We start from the raw sequence: 17,644 nt of genomic DNA on the forward strand, positions 1-17,644 counted from the left end.
ACGCACACTAAGTGCCGGAGGAACTCAGCAGGTCTGGCAGCATCTATGGAGAGGAATAAAGAGACAACGTTTGGGTACTTAACCTGTGTATTAAATGAGATGGGACGTTTCTAAATTCATTTGCCGCAGAATAACCTACTTTACAATTTGAATCGTATAAACCTTATTTCCGAGTCATCATTAATTTGCACAATTTCTAAAGTTATACCTTAAATCCCGAGCTGGCAGAAGCAAGATCCGGAAACAGAAATCGATATCGCGCGCTCTCCATGCATCAATGATCTCTTCATTACAAGTTAAAATTCAGGAAATATTTATTTTCTTTACTTGTCAATGGTCAATAGTAAAGCCATAAACTATATGAAAATGGATAATAATCATCTTCAATCGATAGTCGAATACAGTCAATGATTAGTAACTCGCAGTTCTAAAGGTTCAATAGGGTCAGAAGCCTCGGAGTCAGTTACTACGACGAGATCAGAGAATTATCTCAGCACTCTTCACACTGCCGAGATCTTCAGTCTCCCAATCACCTGAGAGTTAACTCTTTGATAACTGTCCATCCGAGGAACTAACGTTATCTTCCAATCCGCCAGTAACTTTACAGGGAGGAAAGACATGGATTGCAGTCTGCACAAACACGCCAAAACGTCCCCCTACCACCCAGGACACATTACAGGTGACAGCGGCAGTAGTATTATACTTGTCATGATGTAGGCTGACAATGTCGGGACCCAAGTGCGGAGGAACGGCGAACACGGTTTATTAGTAAGAATTCCAACACAACATGGGTGGCTCGGCCGAGCAACACCGCGAAATTTAACATTCTCAAAACTGGGGCCCCTCCATTAGCGCTTATCGGGCGTCCGTTCAATTGATACAAGGAGCACGGAATCCCCGAGTCTATCAAAATAAACTGCACAATTTTAAACAGCAATCACCTGGGCATCGAATGACAAAGAGCGTGTCACTCCAGAATAAAAAAAAACGCAAGGAACTCTAAACTTCTAATGACAGTCGCTAAACAACAATTAACCAATTCAGGTGCTCTGAAAACCACGGAGCCCAACCCTCCCTGGCTCCCCGCACAAGTCCGAAGATTACAATGCTATTGTATGTTGTATATGCACTTGTTGTGAACGTGAACATCCACAGAATAGAGCCATTGTACATTGTGATGATTTAAGAATTAATAAGTTGGACTTTTGTAAAACAGTCTTCCACCTATTGAACATAAATGGAAAATAGAATTAAGTTTAACAAGTGAGTACTGTGCTTTTAGTACAGCGCCAATAGAGGGGATGAATCAGAAGATGCCCCTATTCTAGTCATTTTTGCTATTATTTAGTAATGAAGAATAGATATTCTAAATATGATAACTAATTCCTAAATTTGATAATATACATATGTTCATATTTTGATGCTAGGTGAACAATGCTGGAAATCCTGAACGACACTCACAAAATGCTGGAGGAAATCAGCAGGTCAGGAAGCATCTATGCGAATAAATAACAGTCAACATTTCAGGCTGGGACCCTTCATCAGGACTGGAAAGGAAGGGGGGAGGGAAGATGCCAGAATAAAAAAGATGGGGGAGGAGAATGAGGGCAAGCTACAATGTGATAGGCGAGGCCTGGTGGGTGGGAAAGGTGAAGGACTGGAGAGGAAGGAATCTGATAACAGAGGAGGGGAAAATCATGGAAGAAAGGGGAAAAAGAGGTGACAGGCAGGTGAGGAGAAGTGGGAGGCCACTCTCAGGGTAGAGTTGCAACTCCTCATATTCTGTCTAGGTAGCCTCAAACCTGATGGCATGAATATCGATTTTTCCTTCCAATAATCTTTGTTTTTTTGTTCTTTTCCCCTCCCCCTCACCTCTTCTATTCCTCACTCTGGCCCCTTACCTTTTCTGCTCACCTGCCTATCATCTCCCTCTAGTGTCCCTCCTCCTTCCTTTCTCCGGTGGTCTACTCTCCTCTCCTATCAGATCCCTTCTTCACCAGTTCTTTATCTTTCCCACCCACTTGGCTTCATCTGTAACACTTACCCAACAGGCTGGTATATGTCTAGGGGAAAAGGAGATCCAGCCACTCACCAACCCACCTCCCGTACACGCAGGTGCTGTGAGAATCAAGTTTATGCCGCGCGCACACACACAGTATCAAACTCACACCAGATACCATTATGAAATACACTTTAAAGATTTTACTAACACTAAAAGAGTACTATGCAATACAGTATATATGAAAGAAAAGAAAAAGTAAAAGGCACCAACTTATCAAAGTTCAGTCAGTTTAGTGCACATCGTTGGAGCTCAACCATCGAACCATTCAACCCATCGTCACTTTCCTCCGACCACGTCCTTGCACCTGGGACCACCCTGGTGGTCAACCAAGCAGTGCAGCGCACGTCCACCTTCCTCGGCGTCTTCTTCCCAACTCCCCTGAAAAAAAAACGTGAAAACCCCCAAGCTCCCAGCCTCACAAGACAAAATAACATTCCCCATTGGTTAACAAATGAATACAATCCCCATATCAGCAAGTCTAAAACTAAACAATTGCGAGAGAAAACACTTATCAGACAAAGAAGCATTCTCTTAACAAACCAAAGAAGCCATTTTGAGTAACATACACAGTACATTGTACAATCTATTAAATTCTAGTTTCTTCTCCTTCCCCTCCCCTCACCTTTGTAATCTGGCATTATCCCCCTTCCTTTCCAATTCTGTACAAGGATCTCAGCACAAAACATCAACTGTTTCTTCATTCCATAGATGCTGCCTGACCTGCTGAGTTCCTCTGGCAGTTTGTAGCGATTAATATTTTGAGTGGTTTTCTCTGCCTCCCCTCTGGCACTCACATCTCACCATCTCTCTCCACCATATCACCCTTTTAAAAAAATATGCACTGCCATGAAGACACACCTGATTACCTTCACCTGTGGCTCACTCAGAGGGAGATAAGGAACTGCTGCATTCTTTTTCTTGCAGAAACATAGCTCCAGGACAACGCCCATGACATCATCAATTTTTAGGGCAAGGGTTACCAGCTGTTTTTATGCCCCAGTGCTTTATCATTAACAAGGGGTCTGTGGATACTGCTTTAGAACAAAAGAGCAGGGAGCAGGGATGTGCTAATTTTCTTCTTTGACTTTGATGTAAGCCTAACTATATGTGCCGTGGACAGCTGTATTTTGCACCATGGCCCCAGAAGAACGCTGTACCTTTTAACCCAATGCGTGTGTATGGTTGGATGACAATTAAACTTGAACTTGAATCTGCAACTGCATTCATTGCATCCATTTTGCAGTCTGTATAATTGGTTCCAGTGGGAAACAGCAGAAATAGGATAACAACTTCTACTTTCACCTGAGGACGACCACTTGATTTATTTTTCGATCTCTTACTCTGTCACTCTCTCGTTCTCTCTCTCTCACTCTCACCCCAATTAGGATTCACATATTCACTCTCTTCCTTACTTTTGATTTATGGACAAAAATTCTGCTGCAAGTCTGTATTTACGAAAACATATTCAGATTAATGCTGAAATCACAATAGGCACTGGATTCACAATGGGTACAGGAGATTTTAAGTATTAGGATAAGTTATACGGGGACAATAATCAAAATGAAAGCTCACTTAATTTGTAATTATTATTTTAAAAGTAGTTTTGGAGTCATTCTTTGCCAGGAAGAAGAGGTAATTCTAAAAGAGGCAACATTAGCAAACAACATATTAATTGTTTAGTGCAACACACACAAAATGCTAGAGGAACTCAACAGGCCAGGTAATATCTTCGGAAAAGAGTACAGTTGACGTTTTAGGCTGAGACTCTTCAGAATTGTTTAGTGCATTCATTAGCTTATTACAATTTGGCAACTCGATAACATCTTTAAAGTATCCTTTATGTCTGAGCAATGCAATGTCTTTCAGAATGAATCAAATGTGTAGTTATTTTCCATTACTTTCTAGACCTGATATGTAATCATATCATTCTATAGTTTACAATGTTCAATCTAAGACATGGATTGCAACATCTTTTAATGAATGTATCCTCGGATCTTTCAGAGTCTCCGTGATGTGCCTGAGTGGATTGTCCAAATTCTGGAATCAGATATTGATTTATATCACAATATTTATGGGGAAGTTTGCAGCACTTCACGGCAAACATCCGCAGAAGTACTTAAGTGATTTGATTAGAATTTTAGATATGAACGGTCTTACAGTGGAGGCTGAGCAGAATGAGACAGGGATGAGATTACTCAATCTCTCTGTAGTCGTAACTCATTGTTTTTTATTTTTACTTAGAGCGGGGGATCCCAAACTTTTTTACGCCCTGAACCAATACCATTAGGCAAGGGGTCCGTAGACCCCAGGATAGGAACCCCTGATTTAAAGATACAGCATGGTGCAGGCCCTATTTAACCCTAGCCGAATCACAGGACAATTTACAATGGCCAATTAACCTACCAACTGGCATGTCTTAGTAATCATAAACACAAAAATATCTGCAGATGCTGTCAGCGTTGATGAAGGTTCTTGGCCCGAAATGTTGACTGTTTACTCTTTTCTGTAGACGCTGTCTGACCTGCAGAAACCTGCAGAAACCTGCAGATCCCCCAGCATTTTATGTGCACGGCTATGTTTTTGTAATGATTTTTGAGCCTTTTTTTTTAAGATTGTGAATTATAATCAGAGCACTGAATCAACCTATTACCTGTTTTTTCATTGACTTAATAGATTCTGAAGGCAGTACAGTAGTGTAACATTTCACGGCTCTAACGATCAAGGGTTTAAATCCCGCCGTTGTCTGTAAGGACATTTGTACGTTCTTCCGTAACCTCGTGGGTTTTCTCCAGGTGCTCCCACATTCCAAACAAGTACAGGTTAAAGTTAGTGAGCTGTAGGAATGCTACGTTGGAGTCGGGAGTATAATGACAAAGGGGGCTGCCTGCAGCACATCCTCAGACTGTGTTGGTCCCTGACGCAACAACTCTTTTCACTGTGTTTTGATGCTTCCTTGTATGTGTGGCAAATAAAGCTAATTTTATCATTTAAAGTACTAACATAGTGATACAACTGGTGTCGATTCTCTCTTTTGTTCTTTGCTGGATCGTTTAGTTCCGTTCCCAAGGGAAATAGCTCAGAAATATCGACTGTACTTTTTTACGTAGATGCTGCCTGGCCTGCTGAGTTCCTCCAACATTTTGTGTGTGTTGCTTGTAAAAGCATCTATTATTTTTAACAGTTGGCACGTGAATTAGAACAGAGAACAGTACAGCACAGTAACAGGCCCTTCTGTCTGTGATGTCTGTACCGACCATGATGATCATCCTATCTGCATATGGATTATATTTCCACCACCTCCTCCTTCCCTGTGTGTTATGTTCATTGTCCTGTCAAACTGTTACTGTCGCATCTCCTTTCACCACTTCCACTGGTCATGTGGTCCAAGTACCTACCACTTGTTCTGTAGAATACTTGCCTCGTAAATATTCTTAATCCTTTCCTCCTTAAACTTAAATCTAAGCCCTTAATATTTGATATTTACAGCCTGGGAAAAAAAAAGTCTTTGACTGTCTATCCTTTCTCTATCTCTCATAATTCCAAACATTTCTATTGGGTCACCCCTCAGGCTCCGGCTTTTCAGAGAAAACAATCCAGGTTATAGCGTAAAACAGTACGGAAACAGGCCCTCCTGTCCAACTCATCTTTCCAACCAAGTTCACCATATTTGGCCCAAGTCCTCTAAAATTTTCCTATCCTTGTACATGTCTGAATGCCTTTTAAATGCTGTAATTGCACGGGCCTATTCCACATATCGACCACCCTGTATGGAAAAATTTGCCGCTCAGAATCCTTCTAAATGTTACCCGTCTCACTTTCAGCTTGTAGAGGTTGAGTACCCCTTATCCGAAATGCTTGGCGCCGGAAATGTTTCAGATTTCTGAATATGTAATGAGAAAGCTTGGGACCGCCATCATTTCTGACACTGAATTCATGTACTATCGGTAAGCAGTCTTTGTCCATCGCATACACACAGCCGTTCAGCATGTTAGATTTTCATCGGCGACGATCTTGGCAAAATTATTCATGAATTTCTCTGTTGCTTCGTATTCAGCCAATGCTTCATCAACACAAAACTTTAAAACTATATATTTTATCCCCAAATTCTTATTACTGTTAATAGTCACCTTTCCACTCGGAATTCGGACCGTGAGATGGGACTTTCCCTGACATCAGAGGCTCTTTCATTGGACAGAACCTAAAGGAGCAGTGGTAAAGCTCTATTTGATGGTGACAAATGGAGAATACTTCAGTACTTGCTGTCATTCCTGCCCTAAAAGAGGACGGAAATGATTTTGATTACTGGAGGGCAATGTTGAGAGCGCTCCAAGGCGACGTCCTGGACACATTAACTTCCAGCTGCTTTATCAGTAACTTGCAGACAGACAGAGCAAAATGCTGATGGGGGAGCTTCAAAGCCGAGTTCCATTCACCACTCAAAACACAAAGCAGTGTGATGCGGCTGCATCCTGGCTTGAGGTGATGAATGACAGGTAACATTTATACTAAGCAAGTGCAATCTCTATAAAATCATCCCCAAAAGGAGTGAGTCTAATGCCCTCGGTCGTCAGCATTCTGCAAGTAACGTTTGACAAGAGGCGCAAGTCCATCAGCCGTCTAACTGCGGCGACCGTGCAGATTAGAATTTGGACATTCTACGCTGAATGACCCACTTCACTACATCCGAAAGCTCCTAAGCGTCCACGTGGCCAAAATCAGGGATGTTGTGCTATTTTTCCATTATCCGGGATTTTTACTATTTTGACGGCGCTCAGGAAATTTGGTATTGCCTTAGAGCAAAGTTTTTTTCCCCGCACAACTCAGATATCTACCCACCCTCCCACACACACACTCCATCTACCGCCGTGCTTCATGGAAATGTCTTTAACATAAGCACTGAAGCGCGTCAAAAGGACCTCATCGCTAGTTTCTCAAAGTAAATTACAGATTAAGAAATTCTGCCATTTCCAACGATGTCCTTGATTTCCAACATCTTTCTTTCTTTCTTTCTTTCTTTCTTTCTTTCTTTCTTTCTTTCTTTCTTCATTCATTTATTTATTGATTGATTGATTGATTGAGATACAACTCTTTGAAGGCCCTTCCTGCCCTTCAAACTGAGTCGCCCAGCAATCCCCCACTTCATCTTATCCTAATCACGGGACAATTTACAATGACCAATTAACCTACCAACAGGTAGTTTTTTTTATTGTGGGAGGAATCCCACACTGTCATGGGGAGAATGTACAAATTCCTTACCGGCAGTGGCGAGAATTGAACCCGAGTCGCCTGTACTGTAAAGCTGTGTGCTAACCACTACGCTACAGTGCCACCCATTTGTTACGTCTCAGGGATTTATTTTGTAACTGTATCACCCTCCATCATTTACTCTGGCATCTAATGCCTGACACTCGCTTCCCTCTGTGTAAAGAAGTTCCTTGTGGGCCTCTTGTAAATCTCTCTCCTCTCATCCTGTATTTGTGCCCTCTTGCTTTGGACACCTTGCGCCTGGGGAAAAGACAGCGACTGTCCTTCTTATCCACACCCCTCATGATTTATGAATTTCTACGAGATCTCCTCTCATACTCCTATGCTCCAAAGAATAAAGATCCAGCCTGTCCAACCAGTTGCTATAAGTCCAGGCAGCAGCCTCATAAATCTCTTCTGCACCCTCTTCTGCTTAATGATTGATGCCTTTCCTTAAACAGAGTAACGAAAACCATGCACAATACTGCAAGTGCAGTCTCACCAACGACTGATGTAACTGATGTAACATTCCTTCTCCAAAACTCGATGTCCTGTCTGATGAAAACCAACATTCAGATCACCATCTTCATTTCCCTGTATACTTGTGTGGTCTCTGGTCTCTGGTAGCGAACTGTACACCTGTACCCACCCCGACCCTCTGTTCCAAACAGTTATTAGTGCCATGTCATTTATTATATAGGTCCTACCTGGGTTTGAATTCCATAATTTGGATAAGTACGGGAATTTTTTAAAAACGGTGAATTTTTGTAGAAGAGTGCAGGGAATGGGACAAATTGAATTATAATCATCCTGAGCTGCCATTGGTGTTCCAGCTGCAGTGATGAACTGGCTTCGTGGCTGTGGACTCTCTTTCATGGACTTCAGTTCTGAATGTTATTTACTTACTTTATATTGTTTGCACTATTTGTTTTTTTTCTTCTGAACATTGGGTGCTTGATGGTCTTTTAATGGGTTCTATTCTTTGTTTTGTAAAGAAACTGCTTGTAAAGAGACGAATCTCAAGGTTATATATAATACATGTTCCTTTATAATAAATGTACTTTAAAATTTTAAACATCCAAATGAAAACTCCTGCAGGAACTAACCACTGCATCTGTTATCTGTTCCACAAGATACATCAAACAGTACAGCTCAGTACTGGCCCTTCAGCCCACAATATTGTACCGATCCTTTAACGTAATCCAAAATTAATCTAACCCTTCCTTCCCACATAGCCCTGCATTTTTCTTTCATTCCTGGTCCTATCTAAGACTTTGAGTGGTGGGGTGGAGATATGTCTCTGCCAAAGGAGGGTAAAGACATTGCCCAGAAAAGGCAATGGCCACTTCTGTAGAAAAATCTGCCAAGAACAATCACGGTCATGAGGCAATGTTCACCCATGTCGTACCACATGGCACATAATGATGATGATAACCTATAAGTCTCTTAAAGGTCTCTCATACATCTGGGGCTATCACCTTCCCTGAAAGCACATTCCACACACCAACCTCTCACTGTTTGAAAAAACTTCTTCTGACATTTTTCCTATACTTCCCTCCTAGTAAATTAAAGTTGTGCTCCCTTCCCACCCTGGGAACAACGTCGTTGGCTGTCCACTCAATCAGTGCGTCTTACCATCTGCAAAAACCATGCTGACTATGTTCAATTGCATGTTTAAAAAAAAGCCATGGTGACTACATTTAATTACATTATTGCCTCCTATTATTACTCATCCTATAGCAGATTCCAGCCACTTTCTGCTACCAAGCCAGGAGGGGCTGTGAAAAATGTATTGGCAAGTAGGATTAAAGAGAATCCAAAAGCATTTGATCCACACATCAAGAGCAAGAGGATAACTAGGGGGAGGGTATGAACACACAAGGACAAAGTGGAGAACATTTACTTGGAAGCAGAGAATGTGGGTGAGGTCCTTAATGAGACCACATCTTTTACCAAGGAGAAGGACATGGATGATAGGGAGATCAGTGCTGAGTGTATTAATATGCTAGGATATTTTCAAATAAAGTAGGAGGTGCTGGTGGATCTCCTAAAGAACATTTAGGTGGATAAATCCCCTGGGCCTGTTCGGATATTCTCCAGGTTGTTGAGACAGCAGTAGGCGTGGTTAGTGGCTAGGACGGCCCTCCATGCACTCATCCAAGCATTCTGGCAGCAGCAAAGCAGAGATCCCCACCATGGGCTCCTCCGTGGGGAGCAAGAAGTGTTGGTAGCCACGAAGCTCTTCAAAGTGTGACTTACCCATGGCAGAGGAAGTGTGTAAATTGTGGGACAGTTCCACTCAGAGGAAGTGCTTCTTCCATGTCAAGGGTTGGAGCAGGCAAAGCATTGTAGAAACTTCTCCATTTGCTGATTGGTTCTTTCTGACAGACCATCAGTCTCTGGATAAATAGCCAGAAGACAGACTCACTGAGGTGTGCAGGAAGGAGCAGAAGGCTCGCCAGAAGAGGAAGTTGCATTGTGGGACCTAGTCCAATACAACATCCTGAGGGAAGCCATGGAGGTGAACTACACGTTGAAGAGTCAAGTCTGCCATTTCAGCGGCTGACAGAAGCCTGGGGAGGGCAGTAAGTGGCAGGGTGCTGTCTTCCCTTTTACTGAAGGATAGGGCTTAGTTGTGACATTCCTGTAGGAGTTTGGTGAGGTTGAGAGTTTCCTCCCTTCCCATGGATTAGCGGGGTGAATCAACTGAGATTGCAGGCTACTGTTCTGGTGGGTGGGTACAGACCTAATGGCCTTCTGTCAATAGCTCTGATGTTAAAGGGGTAAGAGATCGGTCTTCCTACCAAACCTATCTGCACAGACAGAGTCTAATCCAAAAAGTTGTCTGCTGTGCCAGGACCTTCCAGAGCCTCCTTTGTATGTAGGGCTGATGAGGTATGGGGGAGGTCGGAGAGAGTGAGACAGCCGATGATACTGGAACAAAGATTTGGGGAGAGCTCTCCAGACAGGAGGCTTCCTTTCTCTACTTGGTGGCACCGTTCTCCTATAAGCAGTTGGAATTTGATGCATTGGTGAGGTGATCAGCTGTTCCACAATAGGCACAAAATGTGTTTTTTGACTGATGCTCATGCTCGAGGGGTTGAAGAAGCTCTCTTTAGTGGCTTGGGTTCTGGGGGTGTTGATGATGGGAAGTCACTCTGGGAACAGAACTGGGGGTCTGGCTGAAGATCTGGAGGGTCATTCCATAAGATGATTGTTAATACAGAGGGCCAGAGTGATAAGGCTTTCGTGGTTAGTTGACATCTCGCAGGTAGACAGCTCATCTTTTCAGCACCCTGAGAGGTTATGATGGTAATGGACTAGCAGTGCTTCACATTCCAGTTTCACTCTGCTGAGAGGGTCATTAACTCCACGGTGTGGTGCAGCAACAAGCGTGAACCTTGAAGGAGGCAAAATATCCAATTCGCTGCTTCCCATCCAGATGGTTAAAAGCCCGGTGCATCTGAGCAGTCAAATCCTCACATTTGTTGCAAATGAGGGTTTTATATTAGCTATGACACAGTTCAAAACTCACACAAGAGAGAGATGAGGAAGGCAATCTTGGCATGGTCCACAGAATACAGTAATGGCTGGAGCTCAGAGTGTAAGACGCACTGGGACAGGAAGCTGCGACTTCGGGTAGAGGTTCCATTGAAATGTTCAGGCAGGGAAATCTGGTGCTCTGCTGGAGGAGGTGGACTGGTGCAAAGTTGCTGTGTCGAGACGGAGAGTTGAAACAGAGTGGCAAGCAGATGGTTAATGGTTTCCTGCTGCTTCTGAAACATGCACTCGTGTCGGCAGGCGACTTCCTTACGGTGAGCATACTCTGCTGTGTCAGTTGAAGGTTCACTCATCCTTTCAGGATATATAGTGAAAGCTTGACCCAAAAGCAAAGCAACAGAGATGATGTAGCAGTTAATTATAACTTTATAAAATAACAAGACACAAAGGGCCACAAAATAAGAGGGAGCAGAAGCTAAACACAACAGGCAACAAGATAAACTTTAGCAGGGAGAGTGAAAGCTAGAAGCAAATGGTTGAAGCCATCTGGTTTGATGAGAGGACAAGGACTGTAGTTGAGAACTGGGGTTAAATAGGCTGCAGGTGATGAGTCTGGGTGGAGTGGCAGATGAATCCTATAGGCTAGGTGGAGACTGGGAGGTGGCTTCATGTGCAGGCCTGATAGGATCCATGGTGAATTGGCTGTTTGACTTAGAACTAGGTTGCCCTTGAAAGACAAATGGCAGTGGTCAGAATTCTGTGATTAGTGATGTTCCACAGGGATCTGTACTCAGACCTCTATTGCTTGTGAAGTATATAAATTACCTAGATGAAAATGTAGATGGGTAGATAGCATAGGAGACTGGCAAAGAATACAGTGGGGCATAGATCAGAAAAATGGCCAACCAAATGCAAAGTGTTGCACCATGGTAGAACAAATGTAATGAGACAGTACACTGTTAAGGGCAAGAGGGCAAGACTCTTAACAGTGTTGCTGAGCAAAGGGATCTTTGGATCCAAATTCATATGTAGCTCCCTGAAAGAGGCTACATAGGTTGACAGGGTGGTTAAGAAGGTATATGGCATATTTGCCTTTATTAGTCAAAGTACTGAGTTCAAAAGTCAGGAAGTTATGTTGCAACTTTATAAAACCCTAGTTAGGCTGTATTGCATACAGTTCTGGTCACCCCTTGATAGGAAGAACTTTCAAACTTTGGTGAGGGTACAAAAGAGGTTCACCAGGATACTGCCTGGATTAGAGGGAAGGTGCTATACAGAGAGGTTGGACAAACTCAGTCAGATATCTCCTCAGTGTACTGGATATACTGACATTGGAGAGGATTCAGAGAAGATTCGCAAGAATGATTCCAGCAATGAAAGGGTTACTGTATGAGGGATATCTAGCAGCTCTTGGGCTGTATTCCCTGGAGTTCAGGAGAATGAGGGGGGATCCCATAGAAACATTATGAATGTTAAATGGCCTGAACAGATTAGATATGACAAAGTTATTTCCCATGGTAGGGGAGTCTAGGACAAATAGCACGACTTCAGGATTAAAGGACGTCCATTTAGAACAGAGATGTGGAGAAATTACTTTAGTCAGAGGATGGTAAATCAGTGGAATTTGTTGCCACGAGTGGCTGTGGTGGCCAAGTCATTGGGTGCATTTAAGGCCGAGATAGATAGGTTCTTGATTAGCCAGGACATCAAGTGGTATGGGGAGAAGGCAGGGGAGTGGAGATGACTGGAAGAATTAGATCAGCCCGTGACTGAAAGACGGACCAGACTCGACGGGCCGAATGGCCTACCTCCACTCCTATGTAGGCCTCCGTTGGTCTCGATAGACCATGGATTTGCACCTTGGAAAGTTTTTTTTATGGAAGACCAGCAGTTGCCCAAGCTGCAAGTCTCCCCTCTCCACGCCACCAATGTTGTCCAAGAGAAGGACATTAGGACCCATACAGCTTGGCACTGGTGTCGTCGCAGAGCAATGTGTGGTTAAGTGCCTTGGTCAAGGACACACATGCAAGCCTCAGCCAAGGCTCGAACTAGCGACTTTCAGATAACTAGACGAACGCCTTAACCACTTGGCCACGCGCCAACACGGCTCCTATATCTTATGGTCTTAAAACAGTATCCAAAATGGTATACTTATTTTTGAGGGGAATGGCTACAGGAGTGGTCTGCACAAACTGCCTATTCACATTTCCTTTTCTCCTGACAATCACCCAGTTCCTCACATCCTGCAACTTAGGGGTGACTACTTCCCTGTAACTCTGATCAATGATGTCTTCACTCTCCCATACAAACCAAAGGTTATCCAGCTGCTGCTCCAGATCCCTAACACAGTCTTCAAGGAGCTGCAACTGGATGCACTTCATGCAGATGTAGTTCTCTGGGAAACTCTGGTCTCCCAGTACTCCAACATCCAGCATGGAGAACACACAATGGCCATTTACTACATAGGTACAGTAAGAGGGAAAAAAGGGAACCTTAACAGAAGCTTACCCAGAGCCAATGCCTCTTTTGAGCCAAAGCCTCCCTTGAGTCAAAGCCTGTCACTCCTACTCTCACCGCTAGCCCACTCCCAACAATGGCCGCTCCACTTGTCCCTTCTGTACTTTTATTTAATTCGCTGTGTCACGTACCCCGTGACTGGGTTACCGAACCAGCAGAAATGGAATACACCACATTGGAGTCTGGTATTACTGTAACTAATAGTGTTTATTAGTAAACTAAGTAATACAGTACTATAAAATGCAAATATATGAAACAGGTTAGCAATGATATATACAGAAGTGTGGAGATAGGAATCAAAACCAAGCTATTTCACAGTCTAGGGGTAAATGGACAGTCTTACAATGGTGAAGAGTTCAGTTCAGTTCATTTTAGGTCGAGGTAGTTGCTGGTGTACCGTTGGAGAGAGAGAGAGAGAAAGCGAGAGGTAATGCCATTGCCGGTGATCTTCCCATTGTCTTCCTGTTGCAGTCACCAACTGTGACCATACCACGTACATCCGTTCTTCAGTGGTGGACCTGTCACCCAGGCTAGGGTGGACACACAAACAAGCCCCCACCAGTTGCACCTTTCACACACTGTGAGCCACTGATCGATTCCCCGAATCGATCCTCCAAAGCCCCACCTTCACGTGGGTGCACAACACTCTTTCAGTGTCCCATACTGTGTCTGCTTGTGTCTTATCAGACCTGCTTTTTATCTCCCCTTTCAGGGCACCGGCTGTCCATCAACCCGGTCACGCCTTGCTGTCACTGCAAGAATCTTACAAGCAGGCAAAAGTGTCCTTGGAGCAAAGGTAAATAATCAGCCAAGGAGCCATAATATTGAATCATGTCTCTCTCTCTCTCATCTGCGTGGGATGCCTCCCCCCTCTTCTTCTCTCTCTCTCATTAGCATCATAGTTCACAAGGGGGGTCAACTCTGGACTGCATCTCAGCTTGGTTTGTTCATCACAGCTATGCTTTGCTCCAGCCCCTGATTGGGCTGCTGGAATGAGCTTGAATGCCCGCAAAGCTCTCCTTTTAAGCAAATGTCACCAACCTGTGAGAAACCTTGTAGCTGTGCTCTGCTCCTGCTGCTGACTGGGCCAGAATATTGTACATCTGACGGTATGCAGACTGGCAGAATGGCGACAGGGAAGTACAAGATGTACTCAAGACTTGCTGAAGTGACTCAGAAAAGCAGTCCACACGAAACAAAATATTGAAGGAGATATGGTGATAAAGGAGTTTGCAAACATGGATCTCTTGTTTCTTTTACTCAACAGCACTACAAGTATTATAGCCATCCGTTAGTCTCGTGAGACCATGGATTTTTACCTTGGAAGGTTTCCAGGGTGCAGGCCTGGGCAGGGTTATATGGGAGATCGGCAGTTGCCCAAGCTACAGGCCTTCCCCTCTCCACACCACCGATGTTGTCCAAGGGAAGGGCATTAGGATCCAAGCAGCTTGGCACCGGTGTCGTCGCAGAGCAATGTGTTGTTAAGTGCCTTGCTAAAGGACACAATGTGCTGCCTCAGCTGAGGCTCAAACCAGACCGATGCCTTATCCACTAGGCCAAGCGCCAACACTACTGCTCATAGTGCTATATATCTTCTGTCTGATTAGACCAGTATTCCACCATTGAAACTTGCAATAGTCATTTAACAAACAGATCAATTGGTAGAATTCTGATTGAATTTTCAACATTCATCGAACAGCTAACCGACATTCTTCAGGATGTTTTCTTCAAATTTATTGCAAAGAACAAGCTTAGAGCCTGTATGCTTATTCTACAATATCAGATTCTGGTTTATCTTTGGAAAGTTAGCCTACTGCTGCAGATAACTGGCAGCTCTCTGAAGATGATTGTTAAGGAGGAAGGTCTACAAGTCAGTGTGAAAATCACTAGGCCTCTTAGGGAGGTGGCCTTTTGGGAATTTTATTGCAAGTTTCTGAAGCAAATGTGGCGAAGTTAAAAATAGTCTGTAAATCAGTTACTTTTGTTGGTTGATTAACTCCATTTTTTCTTAATTGAACATAACAAACAATGTGTGCTCCAGGTGAGAGTCCCAGCAGACTATTCCTTTGCCTATAAGAAAGTTCTTGTGTAACTAGACTGACAACCTTCACACAGTACCTGATGGGCAACTCTCCTTGACACATAACATGGGCTATCCTGTTATCTTTGTGTTTGAAAGCATCTACTACCCAGTCCTTGCAGGAGTTGGCATTACAGGTAAGGGAAAGGAACCAATCAATGTGAACTTATTTGTAAATGTTGTCTAAAAGCTTCTCCTCTAACACCGCGCCGTGCGGGTATTCATTTCTGTATGAATGACATATGTGGTATATATGTCATATGTATATTTGGACAGAGGCTGAGAGACATGGTGTACCTCCATCATTTGTTAAAAGATGCACCTTTCCTTACTTTCTGAATTCATTCCTTTCCTGACTCTCTGTTTCAGCCATCTATCCACACTAACAATCAATTTCTCATACAACAGCAGATCCCAATCATCTGTGTTCTACTTCTACTAACCAAAGGCTCAAGAAATACTTTTGGCTGACCAAGAAAGGAAGAAAAAGGATCATGAGTATGTTTTTAAATTAGTGTAGACCAGGAGTTCCCAATCACTTTTATGCTATGGACCAATGGTATTAAGCAAAGGGTCCATGGAACCCCACCAGTTTGGGAATCCCTGCTGTAGAGTTTTCACTGGTCACAGTTAAGAATATAGAACAATATAGGACTAATCCTTTCGTGTCTGTGTTGAGCATACTACCTGTGGAAACAAATCTCATCTGCCTGCACACACTCCATTCCTTAGGTGTTTCTTGCACCTGACTAAATTGTACCTTAAACCTCCGGTTTGCTCAGCTTTATCAATGCAAGGTTGTACGTCTATGTTGCAGTACGCCTTCGTGCAATCCACAAGTCCGACCCTGGGCTTCCATTTGCAATCTCAAGCCTGATGATAAGATTGTTACTTTCTGTTGCAGTTAACCTGGTGGCAATTGTGATCCTGTGCCGGGGAAATTGCGGACTCTCCAAATGCATTACTCGCTACTTGGTTGCCATGGCAATGGCAGATCTAATGATAGTGATCATTGAGGTCATACTGAAGCGAATCAACAACATTTTTTTGCCGATAAATGTTTTATTCATCACTCCGGTCTGCGCCATGAAACTTGTCACAAAGATTGCAGCCCTCGATTGCTCTGTTTGGTTCACTGTCGCTTTTACCTTCGATCGTTTTGTGGCCATTTCTTGTCAAAATCTCAAACCAAGGTACTGTACCGAGAGGACAGCAAGTGTGGTTGTAGCCACTGTGTGTACGCTGGCCTGTTTGAGGAGTATCCCATTTTACTTTATGTACGAACCGAAATTTATAATTAATACCATTCCATATTTCTGCATCGAAACTATTGCCTATTATACCTCACCCCTGTGGGCGGCTTACGAGTGGTTCGACAGCATCTTAACACCTTTGATACCAATATTTCTAATCCTTTTGTTCAATGCCCTTACTGTCAAACATATCATAAAGTCCAATAAAATCCGTAGGGCGCTCATGAGTAACAGCGATAATCGCAATGATTCGGAGAGTGAGAACCGCAAGAAGTCTATGGTTTTGCTTTTTACTCTATCTGGCAACTTCATCATCCTCTGGACAACTTATGTTGTTCATTCCTTAAACTGGCGAGTGAGAAACTACAATTACCAGAACAAGTATTACACAAACCCCATATACATTAACCAGCAAACAGGGTACATGTTGCAACTACTCAGTTCCTGCACCAACACTTGCATCTATGGACTGACGCAGAGGAAGTTCAGACAGGAGCTGAAAAATGGGGTGAAGTATCTGGTCACACTGAATGGGAAACTCTGTAAATAGGAAACTCCTGACACAAAGCTGGAGGAATACAATGTATTGGACTCTTCTATGACTGGGGAAGCTCTGTGAGATAATGGCATGTAACAGAGGAGAGGCGTTAAATAAATCGACAGATAGGACCAGAAATGATATGGATTTCCTCGGTTCCTACCCTTAAATTAAATAATAAAAGAAAAGCAAAATGATATAATTGCAAAACCAAAGAAAGAAAATAAATAACTTGGATGACTATGCATTAAATGGGAAGTATTTTAAAATGACATGCATTGATTACACTGGACAACAAAGATTTTGCTTCGTAAATACATTTGGGTGTACCTTATGGATTGTGGGCTGCTGATCATGAAGATCACCATGAAATCTCCTCATCATGCATCATTTTCTTGAAACCACCTATATTGGTGTTTCAATTCATAATGCAAATAAGAATAATTGAT

This window comes from Hemitrygon akajei, chromosome 1 (genome assembly GCF_048418815.1).
Source record: "Hemitrygon akajei chromosome 1, sHemAka1.3, whole genome shotgun sequence".
NCBI classification, from domain to species: Eukaryota; Metazoa; Chordata; class Chondrichthyes; order Myliobatiformes; family Dasyatidae; genus Hemitrygon; species Hemitrygon akajei.